This window comes from Lepisosteus platostomus, chromosome 12 (assembly GCF_059453375.1).
Source record: "Lepisosteus platostomus isolate fLepPlt1 chromosome 12, fLepPlt1.hap1, whole genome shotgun sequence".
Lineage (NCBI taxonomy): Eukaryota > Metazoa > Chordata > Actinopteri > Semionotiformes > Lepisosteidae > Lepisosteus > Lepisosteus platostomus.
In genome coordinates, this window is record NC_142622.1 from 41,441,602 (window position 1) to 41,460,629 (window position 19,028).

At 38.7% G+C, this 19,028-nt stretch overlaps 1 protein-coding gene and 1 long non-coding RNA gene across 15 annotated transcripts in view; one reads left to right on the top strand and one right to left on the bottom strand.

The window, feature by feature from the left end:
* The window catches only part of atxn1a (ataxin 1a), a 157,773-nt gene that overhangs the window by 85,745 nt on the left and 53,000 nt on the right, over positions 1-19,028 (bottom strand). The gene's annotated exons all lie outside the window — the stretch shown is intronic.
* LOC148651541 (uncharacterized) lies at positions 7,243-17,916 on the top strand. Its single transcript, XR_015925535.1, has 3 exons — positions 7,243-7,846; positions 9,951-10,021; positions 17,575-17,916. It is a non-coding gene; the product is annotated as an uncharacterized LOC148651541 (long non-coding RNA).

The window sequence follows — 19,028 nt, forward strand, 5'->3', positions numbered from 1 at the left end:
TTCATCACCTGACTTGTCCACCTAGGGGTACGAACTGTACAAGCTGGAGCTTGGACCAGGAACCCCTGGGTGTCAAGATATTTTCGATATAATTCATCACCTTAATTTGTTTCTCAAATTCTTATTATATTTTTATTATCAGCCACAATAAATACGGTTTTAAGTGTTGCATAAAAAAGCAAAAACACATTAAGTCAAGCCAATATGTTTCCTAATGACTGCTCACACTGTTCTGAAATCTCTTCAGATTTTACTCCCTTTGATAATACTAATTTTGACTGAGAGCTTTTAGCTAATTCATTCTAACTGGTACTGTACCGTACGTTTTTGAAACCAATTCACATTTTTATTTTAGCTTTTTGTGTTTCCGAATCCAGGAAGCTAGAAAATGTGATTTAAAAAAAATGGGAAAGGCTTTTTCCTGACTGACAACTAATACTACAACCGGACAGCTCTCAAAGCTTTCCGATTCAGTGTCAGGATTTGCTCAGGATTTTTAAATCATGTTTATTTTCCAAAACTAAAAAAAAAAACTAATTGCAGATTTCTTTTCCACACCTAGGTTGTTTCTTGCTAAATTCACACCTTTAATTTGAATTATTTTCTGACATTCATGAGCATGCTTTCCTCTTGGGTAGAAAGCTTGGAGAGACAGCCCACAACACAAAAAAAAAATGAAGCAGTAATTATTTTACCACAGCTCTGTGCTCCCTCATAAATCATTCAGACTTAGTATCTTGAGCATACGTTCATTACAGGTCTGATCTGGATATGCTTCCAGAACTTTTTATGTGGTTATGAAGGAAGATGGGGGCAAGCATTTAAAAAAAAATATTGGAGTTTTAGGAGCAAAATCAGAAAGAACATCAAACACCCAAATTTTCTACACATGATGTCACATTACAGGAAAACCACAGATAAAGGGGGTCAATTAAACAAGGCTTCAAAAGATAAAGTGTCTCACCACATTGTCACAGTTTTTGCACCAGCAAAATACATTCTGCTCCTCTGCCTTAGATTGATTTGTGCACATGAATTCAAGGTGTCACTAGGAACACCTCAGGGACAAGTAGATATTTGGCACAAATCATCATATTATAGGAGTTCATTAGTGATCATTTCCTCCCTTCCTGAAGCATGTTCGTTCTTTAACGTCTATGGAGTACAAGCAGCGTCACCAGGCTATTTTACAAACGTGGTGCTTTGACAAACACTTTCCAGCCTTAAAGGGGTCCAAAGTCCAATGTCTCAGGAAATAGAGACAGGCATTAAAGCAGCAGTTTTCCTTCTGCTGAGTGCTATTCTATTTATTAAACACCATGAAAACAGTTCTCCCCTGGCATCTCTTCCATACCAGCTAACCACCACCTGCAAAGACACCTCTAAAGAAAACGCTTCTCAAAGCCGACTACAATGAGGACCACAGGTGAACCCATCTCTGTGTGCCCAGGGAGCTGATGTCTACTGACGTTCAGCTGTGCACTGGAATATGTACAGCTCCCACGTTCCTTGCTGTGCATTTCTCTGCTCTCAGCCTCCAAAGAACCTTTTCCAAAACACTTCCTTTTGAAATATTTCAGCAGAACAGTTCACAGTAATAACCTTAACAAAGGGAACTAACCACCAGCCTCAAACAGGCGATAAGAACCTGCTCAATGGGTTATTACTGAAAATGACAGATGAAATTAATCCGAAAAATTGGCCAAGTCTACTTCTATTCTGTTTCTTGTAGTAAAAGTACATTATTGAGTACAGGAGTACATCTTGTGCTTATGTTGCAATGTATATTCACCTTAGCTGACATTAAACCATATACTATTTTACTGTCCACTTATATCTTAATTGGATATTTATATGCGATAATAGGCACAGGTCTGTACATATTACTACTTATTACTACTGAGTATCTGAGGTCTGATACAGGAACAAAACTCTAACACTGAAAATCTTGCTGAAGACATGCTGGCAGCTGTTGACAGAAGGAGAAACAGACATTAGCTACTTCCAGTGAACATGTCAGAAGGAACCCCTCCTCTAACAGTCTATAAATCAGCCTCTACACTCACAGCATGGGAAGACACCTCAAAGACGAGACATATTCTCACACCACATTGAGAAAGTCGAGCTCTGCCCATCTAGGAAATCATTAAGGTTTCCCTACTTTAAAAAAAAACATGCAGTTTTATAATAAGAATAATTAAAAGATGGAGACAAACTCCCCTTTACATTACAAATGTATGCTCTGAGCCAATGAATCAAACTGTATACCTCATGTGACTTTAGCCATAGGCAGGTCTAAAAATAATTCATAGTAGAAGTGCAAAAGAAAAGTTCTACAGTAGATAATTCATTTCTCTAGGTGTGACATTGAACCCATTTTTCAGTATTTTGATCACTTCACCTACACTACCATTTGAAACGCCTCTGCAAAAGATTTCTAAGGATAATAATTTGATCAGTTCTCAGAAGGGTGCCCTGAATATCCTGTAGGAAGAGATTTGTAAAAATATTCCAGATCATTAACATACTGTATATAACTTAAGCTCTAAAGCAAGGACTGCATGCAAGATGTGGTTATCACCCTGACTTGCTTGTTTTTGTTAGCAGTAGCTTTTCAAATGCAGAAACTGATCATGACATCTCAGAAAGCTGACTAGAACAACCCCTCTTGGCAATTTACTCTAGGCACCTCCCACTCTTTGTGTAAAGACATGCCTATCTACACTATATGTATGCCTAAAAGTACCAATCTTTTCATTTTTACTTGTGACCATCCTGATGTCCTCATTCTCTTAGAACGCAAATTTAAACCCTGCTCTGTAGGGCATTTTTGGGGATTTGGGATGCTAATGGCAAAGATGTTTTTCTTCCTCAGCCATAAGTTAAAATGTGTGAAATGGCTTTTCTAAAAGGCCTGTGTTCCCAGGCATATGTGCAACTGAAACAAAATGAATGCTTTCAAAACTAAAAACAAACACGGAAAGTGTGGGTCTTTTTGGCACAGGAGTATTTGCTTTGTTCTGGCACTCTAGTGCATCAGGCAACAGAAACCCCAATGTCGCATTTATACAATGTTTTTGTTCTCTGTCGAATCCTCCTGTGGCATCATTAGCCATCCTTGTTGTCCTAACTTAAACAATCCCCAGCTCTGCCAAAAGACCAAACAAAGGTTTCCCTATTTGTATATCTTAGACTGCAAGACTCCACCGTTAGTAGGGTCATGTAAGAAGGCGATAATTAAAAACACAAAGGCATTTCTAACTATGAGAAAAGTGTGAAGGACATTCCAACAGGTCTGTCCTGATATCTTTTCATGTGCTCTGATACCGTGAGCACTTTGTCAAATGACGAGGCTGATTTGTGCTGTGAGAAAAGTCGAATGTTAAGAGGAAAATCTTGACTTAAGTACAAAATCCAGCCGAGCTGTGAATACTCTTTTCAGAAATGCTTGGTTTCTGAATCCAACAACTATGAAATGAGCTAACAGACTCTGGTCTACTCTCTTCAAAGGATTTGGGGGTGTCTGTATAGGACAAAGGAAGTTATATCAAGGAGAACGGGCTTAAATACAAATACGGCACCCGCACACAGTATATAAACTCTTAATATACCAGTGTTTACAGAATATGGAGAGAGAGCTCCTGATGCATTTAATCATCACACTGTATCCCATATTCGTTAATTCAGTAACTACAACTTGCAGGAAATGGGCAATTAAACAACTTTGAATCAATATCAATGGCAATCATATCTTAAAAACTATTTACTTCACTTTACAGATTAGCAAATAATCCTGTTTTAGATTCAGCACGTGGGCATTTGTGTACATTTAGAATCGTGGATATGAATGGTGAATGTGTTTTCCAGGTAATAGCATTCTCAGTTGACAGATACCTGTATGTCTACTGTTCTGAACTTCCAGATGCCTTGTAATGCCAGAAATAATTATATCCTAGATATATAATATGTCCTAAGGCAAGACAAACAATGCTAATCTCCAAGGCCAAAAATTCCAGTGGCTTGGACCACAAAAAAACAAACCGCTATCATTTAATGTTATTGCCACGAGGTAAGGAAGTGGAATACAAATTCACATTTTCATAAACACATTCTTGCACTCAGAACTAGACGGAGAGCTGTCAAAGTGTCGAGTTAGAAATACAAAGACTGTATAAGATGGTTTTCAAAAGCAATAAATGCCTGTGTGCAGATTTGTCTGAAACAATAAATCATTCTTTAAAGATGTTTTACAGGGAATTTTTTTTACCTTAATGTAAATACGGCTCTCTTACCTGGTACCAATGAGAACTTCCTTGGAAGAAGACTCAAGAGAAAAAGGTTGCTCAAATTAAAACACAAAAATACTTTTATCGCCTGAGAATTTCTAGACCCCATGGGCAACTAATAAGAAGGAACATTTTTGCATCTGTCCAATTTTCTTCAACGCTTTAACAGAAGTCTTAAGGGATGCCACACAGTGCATGTCAGGATATTTAGTCCAATAATTTGCAAGAAACCAGCCTCCATAAGAACAACAAACATATCAATAGAAAATATTCGGCAGTATAGATGCAGCTAAAAAGAAAGATGTATTCAGATACTGCAAGCATTGTAAAAATATCCCTCACATCTGGTGTGACTGACCTGACACATCTATAAGATTTTGTCTACAAACATTTCATTAACAAATGATTTTACATTAAACACGTTTACATTTACAAGTAGTTTTTAAATACAGTATAAGGATATAAGATGATTTGATCCGACGACTTCATCCAACTCTCTTCAAATACTGTAAGTCAGGACGGTATTGGGCTGGGTAGTATGAGGCACAACTCTCCTGTTCCTGGTTTAAAATGTACTTCTCCTTAATTTCCAGCTGTGTCCCCGATTCATGTTTCCCTGTTGATACTGAAGTCCACTGGGTTATCAAGCTCTTTGACATCAAAGAATGTGAACTCATGAATCGTTGAATGAATTCTAACGTAACGTCCTTTGCTTTAACGTCCACACTTTTAAATATTTATTGCCTGTACTGTACACAGCATTCTAAATAAAATTTTAATACAGTGTTGTACAATTTTAACACAACATCATTTGCTTTAAATTAAATGCGAAAATATCCAAGAAGAAGGGTTTCCACAACTTTTGCTAAACATGGATTTTATGATGAGGCAGAGGACCAGAGACTACAAGCCATTTCATATACTCAGTGTCGGAGGTCTCTCAAAAAATAAATAGGAGCCCTTACAGAAAGAGCCGTGGGTGTCTGGAACAAACTCTCAAGCCACATCGTTAAAGATGACTCCCTTGGGATCTGGATAAAACTCTCAGATCATAACACTAATAGTAATAAAAAAAAAACATACAGCCTCCTCTAGTAGTTAGCAATGTGTCTCCTGCTCTTGTGATCTGTTCAAAGTCTCAGCTGACTAAAGGAGCATCAGACAAAGAACAGTTATTGTAGCTTTGTACACATACAGAACACAAACTCATTTAACAAAAGACACATTTGGAAAGGGAAATCTTTTGAAATGATATATTCAATTGACACTTAGCAGATTTTACCAGCAATTAAGATTTTTCCAGGTCTGCACCTGTAAAGGTGACAGGATTATTTTTATGCCTGCAGCAGGTCATAAACCTGTTTGAAGAAACATGGCCCATCACTCAAACTGCATCTGCTCAAAAACTGTTTTGGAGAATTAACTCCATAAAAGGTAAGGAGCATTCTAGTGAGCATAATATTAACACCTGATTTACTGGCGTCTACTGTATATCTACATCAACGAGAAATTATATGTCTGTTCCAGATAGGTTAGATGATGCACATATTTAACTCTCTTCCAAAGAATTTACTTTTTTTTCCCCCAACTAATCATACATCTAATTCAAGAAATTACTTAATATTTGCTTCCCAATCTAATTTACTACCCACATCTCTAACAGATCACTATGCCAATGTACAGTATACAGATTTGAACCGATGAACATGTACAGTACATGCATCCTGTTGGCATTGTGATACCTCAGCTTTACAAAACAAGACACTGTTGGCAGTTTCAAGCCAAGCTGAAGGAATTCCTTGATTCAACCTGGTTCAGTTGACAACTATTTGTAAACAAAGCAGTTAAGGCTAAAATGCAGTATTTAAAGGCAATTGTGTCATATTGGACTCACAAATACATGTAGTTCATTCTGCAAAACTGCAGAATTGGAAACCAACTTGTCTTTTCAAGAAGATGCACAACGCCACACGTTTAGGAATTTCTGTATTAGAAATAAGCACTGCTAGTAAAGAATTAAATGCTTAAACACAGTGTCAAATTTCATTTACCAGAACTAGCCAGAATTATGGGCACATTTTCCACAATAACAATGTATGCCTTCTTGCTTGAAATTCTGAAGGTTATTTTTCAGATACAAGGATAGATGGTGTACTCATAAATCTCCAAATTCCTATGGAAAAGGAAGTGACTGCTTACTGAATTATAAATCTGCAGAGAGTTCACTTCTGCCAAACTCTTTTTTTTCCACTGCAGTGATCTGCAAGCTCTTTTTGGTTTGCATGCCTGTTTTTTGGCAACCACTCGAAGAAAATCTGGTCCCACCATATACAGTACACATCAAGATTTGTATAGTAAATATAAGTGTTCCCCTTAGGTACTGCAGATTGCCTCTTTGAATTATAATTACAATAACCAAAACATGGCATTGAGTAGAAATAGTCATATGTAAACTACGATGGTTTTTGAAAATGAATGGATGGAGGAACTTAGCTCATTTCAGAACTTGCAGTCTGCAGTCTCAATATTTTCTCTCTGGTTTCTCTTTTTTTTCTCTTGCATCTCCATTCTGCTGTGTGGGTCTACTGTCTCAGCTCATCTACCACACAAAGGCACAATCTGCCCGATGTCAAATAAACCAACAGAGGACCGGCCTCCTCTTTTTCCTGTAGGAGCTTCGTAAAAAAACCTTTAGCAGTTGCAATTTGCAAAATCTTAATCAAATGATTATTGTTTTCGTTACTGAATGTGCTTGACTGCAGATGCTATCATACAAGGGTTGTCCTTAGTCCCTTGTGCATGTTCCGTCCTTGGTTATATCTTTATAAACAGGGTCCAGATGTATCTATATTTTAGAGAAAGGTTTCTTCTTCATTGTCCACTGTTCCAAATAAAGTTATTTTTTGCTCTTCCCTAGCATTTTTGTTAAATAAGAACTCAGATCTTGGTTTCCTACAGCTGCAAAAACCGATCTGGTTTAGGCAACAGCTAAAACGATGTTCGCACTGGTTCATTCCCCTGGAATCAATGGATGCTGGCCTTGACCATTATACTATATGCAGCCCTCTATAGATCAGATTGAGGGTTCTGGAGACAGAACAGTGGGGAGTATTCGAGACAGGATCAAATCCTTTTAGCTCAATACTTCTATCACGTCTGACTTTAAATTAGGACTCATTTGGTAGGAAACGCATGATGTTGGGGGAGATGCTGAAATGTATTTTATTATACTTCATCTGTTTTGGAAAAAAAATAAGATTAATTCAGATTGATTCACAAAAAAAAGAAGACACTACTAACATCATCCTAAGACTGAGGCCACCCTAATCGTGACATTCTTGCTGATATGCCAACAGAGGATATTAATGGCAAAAACAACCTCAAACACAACAGGAACCTGCATATTTTAAGAGTGTAATTTCTCAGCGTAACGTCTGTGCAACGTGACTGTTCTCATGACATGCAGTGCGGGCTGTTTGCATGTGTTAGTCATTACTGGGGAGGAAATTTCAAACACATGGTCAACAGGCAGACATTAGTGGGAAGAAAGCACAAAACCGGTGAGAATATTTTCTTTTAAATCTTCAAAAATGTTAATTGCGTAGCGGGGTCAGTCCGGAAGGGCAGGGACAGTGCTCAGTCAGGGGTAACTAAGTGTGGCCTACAGCATCCGGATGACATCAGCAGCCTGATTTTCCTGAGTGCTCTGAGGGCACAGAGCTGGATGCAGCTCAGTGAAGCACCCACTTCACATTGTTAATTAACAAAGCATTACAATATTACAGGGATAAAAAAAACACACAGCGGAGACATTCACAATTTAAAAAAAAACAGAATATCTCAAATGTGGAATGAATCATTGATGAAAATACCACAAGAACACAAATATTGTTTTCTTCGTTTTAAGATGTTATTACAGCTTTGCTTTTTCCTTTAGGCTCACATTGCGAATGGAGGCTTTGGATGTGCTCCAAATACACCACAACGTCTGTCTAATTTGTAGTAATAAACATCTCTGTAAAGCGGCAGGTATTAAGCACAGTGAGGTTAAGAACAATTTTTATGTTTCATTATTTTCTTAAAACCATTCTTTTTACAACCTGATCACAGCGATTTGCTCTTGCTGCTCTCACGGGGTGTGATAATTGTTTTAAGTCTAGAAACACACAAAGCAAAAGCCTGTTATGAATTTCTTTAGTTAGTTCAAATATGTATTTTGTAGTTACTTCCATTCACTGTTCAAACAAACATATGCCTTACCAGCTCTGGTGCCAGTTTTATATTTGTGTTCAATGTGATGAATTTCATGTCCATCATTTTCAGTTTCTCAAGATACAGCCAAATATCTTTTTACTAAGATATTTTACTATCTTTTTACTGATTTACTAAGATGCATTTCAGTTCATACCTGGGGCAAAGCACTGTGGGTGGTTTCTGCTTCTCAGACACTGCTGTCAGTTCCACTGAGAATAAAAGCAAAGTTCCTGTGTAGATATATATAACTTCAATAAAACAAACGCTTTACCTTTTGAACTTTGCTGACACCTAACCACAGTGTTAACTCAATACTCAAGTTTGCGTAAAGCGATGAAAGAATACGCAGCACCAAAGCTAAGCAAGCCTCTGCAGATGGCTGACTGAACTGTGGTAAAGGATTTTCTCCCTTCTGCATCATTTATTGATTCGCAAAGGTGAATCTGAATGATTCCTGAGAGCTGTTAACTCCCTTAGAGCCATTTTAACGCCGCATGGATTAGCAAGAAAACAAATCAACTTGGATCACGCAGTCCACTCAATATATAAGGTGATCCAGACCTCTTCGCAGACATCACATTTCAGATATGGACACTGTGCAATTAAAAACCGCCGGTATTATCCCAGGAGTGTTCAGACACACACTTCAAGGAGTGTCTCCTCGCTCGCTGGCACTTCTAATATTAGTGTTCAAGTTATATTCTCAGAGGAGCTGCAGTGTAAAAAAGCACAGGCAGTTTCATGGTACTGCAACCTAATTCAGGAAATAACATGACTAAGTCTATCTCTGCAGCGCAATGACTTGCGTAGCTGGCACCGTTACACAAAGCATACAGCGCTTTTCCTTCTGTTTGTATCAGATTTTTTTCGTTATTTACTTTTAATATATATGTTGTTAGTGTACCACGTGTTTGAAATCAGACTTCTTTTAAGTGTACAAAAATGCTGAAATACTTTTGGACAGAACAAAACAGATTACGGAAGGATAAAAAAAGCAAATTTCTTACAGTGTCCTACTGTTTGAAAGTCACACTCTCCTGAGCAAATTCAGCATAGTCTACACAGATGACATAAGATGGTAAGACAATTAAACATTGCCACTTATTATGGCCTCACAGTCCTCATTTGAACATGCCATATTTCAAACTTGGAACAGAACTCAGTGCCACTGAGCATGTTATAGGAGCGATATCAACTCCTTGGAACCCAGACAGTGTAGAATTGTGCAGCTATGCAGAAGACTCAGATGTGCATGTCATACATGTATCGCAAGTGTTTAAGCTGTTAACAAACCAAGGCATTCTTAAGAAGTGCATAGCAGTGGTAGAAGTGAAATGAGGTGGTGGGCAGGGAATTACAATTCTGCCAACACTGTTTCTGATAAAAAACAGTTATCTCTCACTCTGAAAGGTCTCAAGACCAGCTCAAACATTTCTGCTGGATGCTGGCCTCTGAAAACAAAGACCTCTCTACTTCCTGCCGTAAGTGTTGTACATTTAACACTTATTACATCATACTTTCAAAACACTGCTCTTTAAATAGCTACAACATTTCGACAAGAGATGTCAAAGATATTGTATTGTCAACTTAAAGGTTGTTTGTTATTTATAGGTTATAGTTAATAGTTTATATTAACTATATAGTTATAACTATAGTTAGTTATAGTTATAACTATAGTTAGTTATAGGTTAGTTATTGATCATATAATATACACCTGAATAGGACCTAGTCTCTAATGTGCTTTTGCACATATACTGTACAGTATACAGCCAAGTTAAATTATCTTCATTCAAATGCTAATCCAGTGGATGAACTTGAAAACGTTTCAGTGATTTCTAAGACACATATTGGACAGAAAACAGAGTACAGCTAAGGAGTAAGAGCTCACGACAGTATGACGGAATTAAAAGAGTACCACAGGGACCAGTATAAGGACCACTGCTCTTCTTAATTAGCATCAAAGATCTAGATTCCGGAACAGTTAATACACTAGCAAATTTTGCAGATGATACCAAGATACCAAGGAAACACAAAACGCAAACACCTGGTAGATAATATATAATGTAAAACAGGACAGGAGTGTCACATGAAGCATCTTATTCATTCTCTAGACAATAAGGGGAAACAATATGAAAAGCAAACAGAATGTTAGGATATAATGCGATGAACATTAATTTTGTACAAAGTACTAGTAAGACCCCATTTGGAATGCTACACACATTTTTTGTCACCACATTACACAATAGATAATGCTGCTTTGGGATTATTACAAAAGGAGTGACCACATACAGTACATGGGCTTAAAAGTAATGTCCTATTCTGACATATTGAAAATAAATTCAACAGAGAAGTCTGTGAGGGGACTTCTTTTTCTCCACCTACAAATTCAGTTTCATGTTTGTCTGGAATGAAAAGGGTTGTGGGAGATGTAAAAAGGCTTTCTTGTTTGTGATGAAAGAGCTAACTGAATGATTGACTGGGTTTATAAGAGTTCAGGAAACCTACCATAAGAAATGTGCCATAGAAAGTCTCTTCTGCTCCCACTTAATAGATGCACAGCAGCTCTAAATTTGTACACGGCAACAACTGAATTGTTTTGCTTTATTTTATAGCCTTGTGTTGTGCTTAGACTTGATTTGTTTCAAGCATTTACAAAATGCTTCTTGTAAGCTAATGGTTTCATTTGATTAAAGTTGTTCACAGTGATCTATGCACTGTGTGAATTAGATTACAAGGCAGACGCTACCAACCTTAAAACATCACTCTTAGCAGGTTGTCAACCTGTTTGAATTAATTTCCCAGAACCTCAAGCAACGTGCTAACCATTCCCTCTGCCTCTACCACATTTAACAGCACAATAAGTAAGAAGGCAGTTAGGCCCTTTGGTCTGGCACTGTAAAGATCTGAACTCAGCCCCCAGAATAAGGCAGAGTCACTATCGAATATGCTACTAAAAATACACCCACAACACCACATCATGTTTCATATTTTTACTGTATTTTAGAAAAAAAATATATATAGCCTTAATGAGGATTCTATTGTATGAACAAAATCTAAATTAAAAAGGCAAACAGAGGATGCACTTGTATACCTATAATCTTTAGAGGCAGAACAGAAAAAATGTTTGCTCCATTGAAAATAAATCGTTTTGGAAACGATAACATAAACTGGGCAAATCTCTGAAACCCAAAATGAACTCAAGGGCCACTTAGTTCTCAGACCTCATTGCTGGCTGAGCAATAAGATACTTTGCTCATCCATTTCAGACATATTCTGCCCATATGCCAAATGGCAATGTGTCAGTCAGTTAGGAAAGCAATGTCCACACACATCCTTCTGACAATATCGTTAAAATATTGTGGTTTTCAGTATGGCAATATGTGCTGTGCACCTCCAAATATTGTCACCGTAAGTTGTTCCAACACAGAACATATTACACAGAGATAGACTGCAGGTGTGAGCATCACACTGGAAAGACAAGTGTCCAATGCCAAAACAAAGCCATCCTTACAAAACAAAAACATTGAATTCCTAGTTCCAGAAAAACAGCTTTGAAACAGCGGGTTTAACCTCACAGTTTGAGAGTAGGTTATATGATATTTATCCAATGAGAGGAAGATGTATGATATTTTTGGGAGTAAGATGAATAATACTTATCCAATGAATCAAAAAATTAAATGACAGAAATCAGGGAAAACAAGAGCTGGAGAACACTGCCTAATCTAAATAGGCATTAACAAAGTAAGCGCATGTATTATCAGAAAGACAGAATAACTTTCTGAACCTTTCAATATGGTTATTATGGTAAACCGTCTTCTTTTTTGGCTAGTTTTCCTCAGATGTTTTTATTATTATTCAAATTGTAACTCTACCCTGCGGCACTGGCGTCTGAAAGGAAACTTTTAAATATTCAAACCGATCATTGTACTGTGCTCTACAGCGAGACGATGCTTTCAGTGTCATGTTAACATCATCACAGACAGAACAAAGCAATTATGCCTATTTTTACCATCTCGATTAGTCATACAATGTTTTTTTATATCATGAAGCAGAGGGAAAGCACACACAGAAAAAAAGTGAAACCACAAACGCCGATAAAAACGTGAGGTCTGGGGTTCGGATAAGAGGGCGAGATGCAAAAAAAAATCTCCCTCTGTTTTTGTCTCAGTTATTCACTACCCAGCAGGCTCCATGTACTAAGCTCGCTGTAATTGTTTTCAGTTATTGCCTTTATCAGTGTAAACGCTAAATGGCTTCAAATGACTGCTTTTATACAAGACTTCAGTAGTAATACAGTGTCATTATGGGTTTCTGCCGCGTCTTGTACTTCCTACTCTTGCCATTTATCTGTAGTCACAGGATTTAACAACTCAAAGACATGCCGCGGTGCAAAGCAGAGCATTACCAGAACCCTCTGACACGTTTCACACATCCTATAATGCACGTTTACGGTACTGAAGCTTGTGACCAGAGGAAAGCTGTGGCCATTTAAAACAACACAAGTTTTTATGATGTTCATTATTTAATGAGGAAAAGGAGAGCTTAAGTCACCTCAAGTCTGAGCCAACACCGTTGAGACAAAAATTGATATGAAATTGATACGGATATTGTTTGGAGAAACAGTTTGATTAAATTAAATTAAAATGATACAGTAGGATCATTTTTAAATACGGATTTGAAGGTCAAACCTCTTTCTCATATGCTAGAAAACAAACACTGCTGTCATGTGATACCAGAGGGGCACACTTCAAGGTGAACAAGAGTAAGGCACACTGGGCTACACTGGCGAGGCACTGAGTATACCTACAGTATACTCACAACCAATCATTTCAGCCAAAAGTTATATCGACCTGAAAATCACAACTGGTGACCACTGAAACTAAGCCTGTTCAGTACCTGGATGGGAGACCTCCTGGGAAAGCTAAGGTTGCTGCTGGAAGAGGTGTTAGTGGGGCCAGTAGGGGGCGCTCACCCTCCAGTCTGTGTGGGTCCTAATGCCCCGGTATAGAGACGGGGACACTATACTGTAAAACGGCGCCATCCTCTGGATGAGACATAAAAACATGGTCCTGACTCTCTGTGGTCATTAAAAATCCCTGGGTGTTTCTCGGAAAAAGCAGGGGTGTTACCCCAGTGTCCTGGCCAAATTCCCCATTGGGCCTTACCAATCATGACCTCTTAATAATCATCATCTCTGAACTGGCTTCATCACTCTGCTCTCCTCCCCACTGAGTGTGTGGTGAGTGTTCTGTGTGCACTGCCGCTGCTGTCATCATCCAGAAGGGGGCTACACACTGGTGGCGGAGGGGAGACCTCATTACCTGTATGGAGTAATGGGTTTAAAGCGCTTCAAGTGGATTGTCCAGAAAAGTCATACACATAAGTGTAATTATTATTAGAAGACTTCTTTACCAGGAAAAGTTGAAAAGAGCACCAAAGGATTCAGGGAAGCATACAGACTGGAGCAGAGAGAGCTTCAAATGGGCACCTCCCAGTAACCCTATACCTTAACCACAAGACTAGCCCCAGCTAGCCCGCAGTTGATCTGCACAATACACACTCTAAGGTGAAGTACAAGAACTCAGACATCAGGCTCAGTGTTATTCTTTATTTGGACTATATTTTAACAAGTGTGCCAACGATGCTAGCCCTGGGCACCGTTGTAAAAGATTCCACCTTCCTTATATAGCACAAAACCCCGGTCCCACAAGTCAAAACTTGTGAAATGCGCCAGTGGGGCTCTCCGTCTGTCGAGCGCAACACAGGCCCTGATGCTTCCACAGACACGCACAGTCTGAATTACTCTTAGGGTGGAGGTGCCCTGCTTAAGAGGGCAGTTTTATGGTGAAATAACACGTGAACCGCTCATATTACAGTGCTCGACTGACCTTCATTGCACCTCCACCCGAGCAAACCGCGCAGAGCAAAGCAGGATTTCCCTTGCTCAGTCAATTAATTAAACACACCTTCTGCTACAGCCACCCTGTTCCAGAGCAAGCCCAGGCAATGTAATTAATCTGTCTGCCATATCGAGCAGTGACTCATCGTCAGCCTCAGCAGAGCACACACACTGGGGGGCTATACGAGCACACGCCTACTCCATTGAGCGACTGCAAGGAGCAGAACCGAGTGCAGCCAAGAGACAGGCGAGACGGAGGTGTAAGGCAGAAGGGGGCGATGGCGCAGCTCACTGACAAGAGCGCTGTCAAAGGCCCATGGAGGTAAATCAATGTGTGAGGTTGCACGTCAAAAGCAGACCTCAAAAGAGGCGGGATAAAAAGCGTCACCGTCCTGAATGAATGAGACATCTGATCGTTTTCTTTGCTAGATTGTCAATTCCAAGCAACGTACATAAAATCGGTGCTTCGACGAGACTGATTTCTGTAGGATCCAGGCATACAAGTAAACCAATATCTACTGCACAGTAATCCAGAGAGATGGGCAGAAATAAGGAAAGATGAAGGTAGTGTGCTGTGTCATACCTGAAGAAGGCTCCTCAGACAACGGCGTGTCGTGTTCTGTTGTGGCTGTATTGTGTGTTTTCTTCTTTTCTAGGTACTTTTCATCATGGGTTTCTCCACTCGTGTCATCTCTGATTAAAATTCAGTGAGTAGAGTACAATGGCACAGCAGGAAACATCTTAAAACTGCATTTCACACTGACAGTAGGAAAAGGTTTAAACAGAGGGAATTATCAGTGCATGGCTCAAGATTAGCAAAGCATGCTGCAGAGACAGAGATGCCCAGGATCTATCAAAATTAAGAATGATGCTGCAACAGAATAACTTAAAAGTGTATAATGGAAATAAAGAGCTATAAATATAAAGGTTTTTCATATAAAAATGCTCATCGATTAGGTCTCATAGGATACTGCATGTCATACTTCTGTGTTGATGCATTAAATACAATTTATATTAATTAGATCAGCACAATATTTGGATATTTATACTTTAAGCACTGTTCCTTGACTAAAAATGTTGTTCTCAATTGAAATGTTGAGATGAAATATGATTGTAAAAATTATTTTAAGTCACAGGCCACTGAGACCTCTTATAACAACCTAAGCAGACCCTGGGATCCTTCTGCTTCCTTTATGTCCAATTTGTGGGAAACAAGGATGAGCAGGTAATGGAAAAGTCCAGAATGAAAACACTTATCTCACCAAACGATTCGGAATCAATGGATATTGAGCCTGAGTCCCGCAGCAGGAAGAAGGAAGCACTGGTATTGATCACCACCTTGGAGCATAACAACTGTTCCAGAGGTGACTGTGCCCATCTTTCAAAGGTCACGCTAACGCAAGCCATAAGCAACCAGGAGATGTGCATTATTATTTATGTTTTCATATACATAGACCCTGGTCATCTCTGGTGGTTTCTGCTCATTCCAGTTCCAATCCAGACTCAGGCTGCTGCTGCTGAACCCAAGAGGTTGATATTCAGGTCAGCTGCGGGGAGACTGGTTTGTTCAGCTCCTTGTGCAAAACACAAAGACATGTCGCACTGTCACACCCCCTCAGTCAGCGGATCACCTAGGGACATGGACAGCTCAGCAATCTCACGACCAAGCCCTTATGTAACTTGTACAGCACTATTTCTGTACTACTGTACTTTTGCGAGCAAACCATCAAATTTTTCTCTACTCTGCTCATGCTTTTCCTACGGTTCGTTACAGCCTCCACCACGCTTTAAAAAACCGGCCTTGAAGAAGTGCACTATGGTAAAAATTCCTTATACTTAAGTAATAATACTTATTAAGATATATTACTGTATCAAGTCAAAGTGAAATGGTAGGAAACTAGCAAACACCCAGTGAATTTGTGCTATAAATTCAAAATTACAGTGATGGATTCACCATGAAAAACTCTGGTCAGGGTCTCTTCATCACAAACATTTCTATGTTAATAAAGAGAACCGCTGTGCTCATAGACCATCGAACAGTATTTACATGAGGAATCTTAATCAGACAAGCTGGCAGGGAGGTACACTGTGAATGCTCCAGTTAAATATGAAATGAAATTGGATTTGACAGCAAATGTTATAAAGACATAAAAAATGAAAAAAATAAAAGCTGAAACATACTTTTTAAAACTGTTAAAAAGTCCAGGTCTTTTAACTTTAAAATATGGCCCTAACACCACCGATAAATATCCTAAGGGCAGTATGATTAATGTTTGTCCTCAGAAGAATTAAAAACCGAGATTGTACATGTATAGTTTCCTCATCGCTGCTCTGGCAGAATTTGGTTTACAGTGTAAATATCACTCTGTTTCTGCACCCACTCAAGTCGTGCTGGCTGGGGAAAAACAATCCAAATCTCACAGCAGAGAAGGTGAAGAAGTACTGTGTTACTGCATTGCTGCTGGCAAAATGAGAAACGCCAAATGTGTTTTCCCAACGGAGAGAGATGCAAATATTTCTTTTTTAAATATACATATTAAAGAGTCATGGAAAAAAGCCTGAGGTTGTATTTGTAAAGCATGTGCTCAACTGTATTTGGCCAGGGTAACATTCACTGATAACAAGTTTCAATATGTCAATGGAAAAAATATTGTTTTTCCAGACTAAGCTTGATGATGTTACAGAACACTGTGGATGAAACTGAATGTGAAAGCACACATGCAGATTATAGAATAATTGTGCACACCTTTAAAGCAAATGCCAAGTAAATGTATGCTTCAGAATGGCTCCAAAACAAAAGATTATACGTGCATAAATTGGATATCCAGTAAATCAAAATGTGACACGTGAATATAGAGTTTAAACAGTACCTAAAAAGAACCAGTAAATGTATGATTTAGAGAGAGAAAAACCATTTTTGAAGCCAGTCAAAGAAAGTAGTGCAATTTCCAAGTGGAGGTGCTTAAAAACTGTACTGTACACCTATGATATTCTGGAAAACGTCCAAGCACAATTTCTTTCTTTTGAGAAGAGGATATACAGGGGGCAGCACAGTGGTGCTGTGGTTAACATGGCTGCCTCACGCTGCTGTGGCCCTGGATTCAATTCTTAAACTAGTCTATACTTTCTCCCCAGGTTCGTGTGAGTGTGTGCCCCGTGATGGACTGGCGTGCTGTCCAGGATGAGTCCAGCCCTGCCCCCATTGCTGGCCAAGACAGACTCCAGCTCCCCCTCAACCTTGAATTGGATGAAGTGGTTAGAAAATGGATGGATGAATATACAGTGGAATCAAATACAGACAATGCACTGCATTCTTAAAAAGTATTTGTGCGCCACAAATGGGGAGAAATAAAACTTAATGAGCGAAAAAGATGTTTTACATTCATTCCCTGAAACAGTTCTTTATACAGAATGTATACTGTAGGTTTATATGTAAATCTATACTGTACATGACAAATTAGTGAGCTAGAACTGCTTCTGTACCTGGACACCTTTATAAAATGGGAAATTCCCTGAGGTATTTAGTTCAAAACACTGAAGATCACAATGCGGTCCAAGTAAGAACTGGTTTGCTTTGGTGCTAGTCTGACACAAGCCTACACAGTAAGCTGTGCCACACCTGATTGCACTGATCTGATTTTGTTTTGTGTACGACACAAGGTGACTGTTTCTATAATTAAAGGTTTAGCTGGGGGGTCAACATGCAGTCACCACCAAAGCCTGAACTTGTCCTGTTTTTGAATGGCAATGCAATTTGTGTGAAGAGAACAGAACATAAAACTGAGTGAGACTTCCAGGAAATTTCTTCCTAGGAATTAAACTGCTTCTGCTTGCATAAGGATTACTCCAAAACAAACATGAAACAATGAAATAATTCAATTTGATGTAGCTATCCTTCACAAAACCAAAATCAACTTCTAAATCATATTTCATCTCCTAATGCTCTTGACAGAAATAGTTTCATATGATTGATACTCAAGCACAGCATACATTTGATAAGATGAAAACAAATATAGGGGATTTTTCCCTATACAGTACCTAAAGTCCTAATGCTAAACAGAGCATTGTTAAACATGGTGAAAAGCACACCATTGCAAACCAATAGTATATATCTTTCAGAGGATCATGAATCCTATTTATGAGCTTTGAGATGCAAAAAACATAACTTAAAGGTATATGTTTAACCTTTTAAAAGATTATGATAAATGAATATTTTAAATGACACAAAAACTCAAATGCAAGCTTAGTTATTATGAAACTCTGACAATTTTGATTGCCTCTTGTTACTTGGTTTGTGGGCAGTCCTGAGCTCTGTAGACTCCCCTCAAAGAAAAACATCAGGCAAGCAAGACCGCAGGTACATTACGTACATTACCACATGTGTCTCACAGGTGGGCTAGTTGTAAAGAAATCAAGGCTTCATACCAGGAGGTTTCTGGTTCAAATCCCCATCTACCACTTGACTAAAATGCCTTTGACTCTGAGGAAGCCACTAGACCCCTATGAGCGTGATCAATGAAGATCCTGCTGAGAAAACCTCTAAAGCAGAAGTTGAGAATGAACACTGTAGTTCACTCTGCGTAACTCAC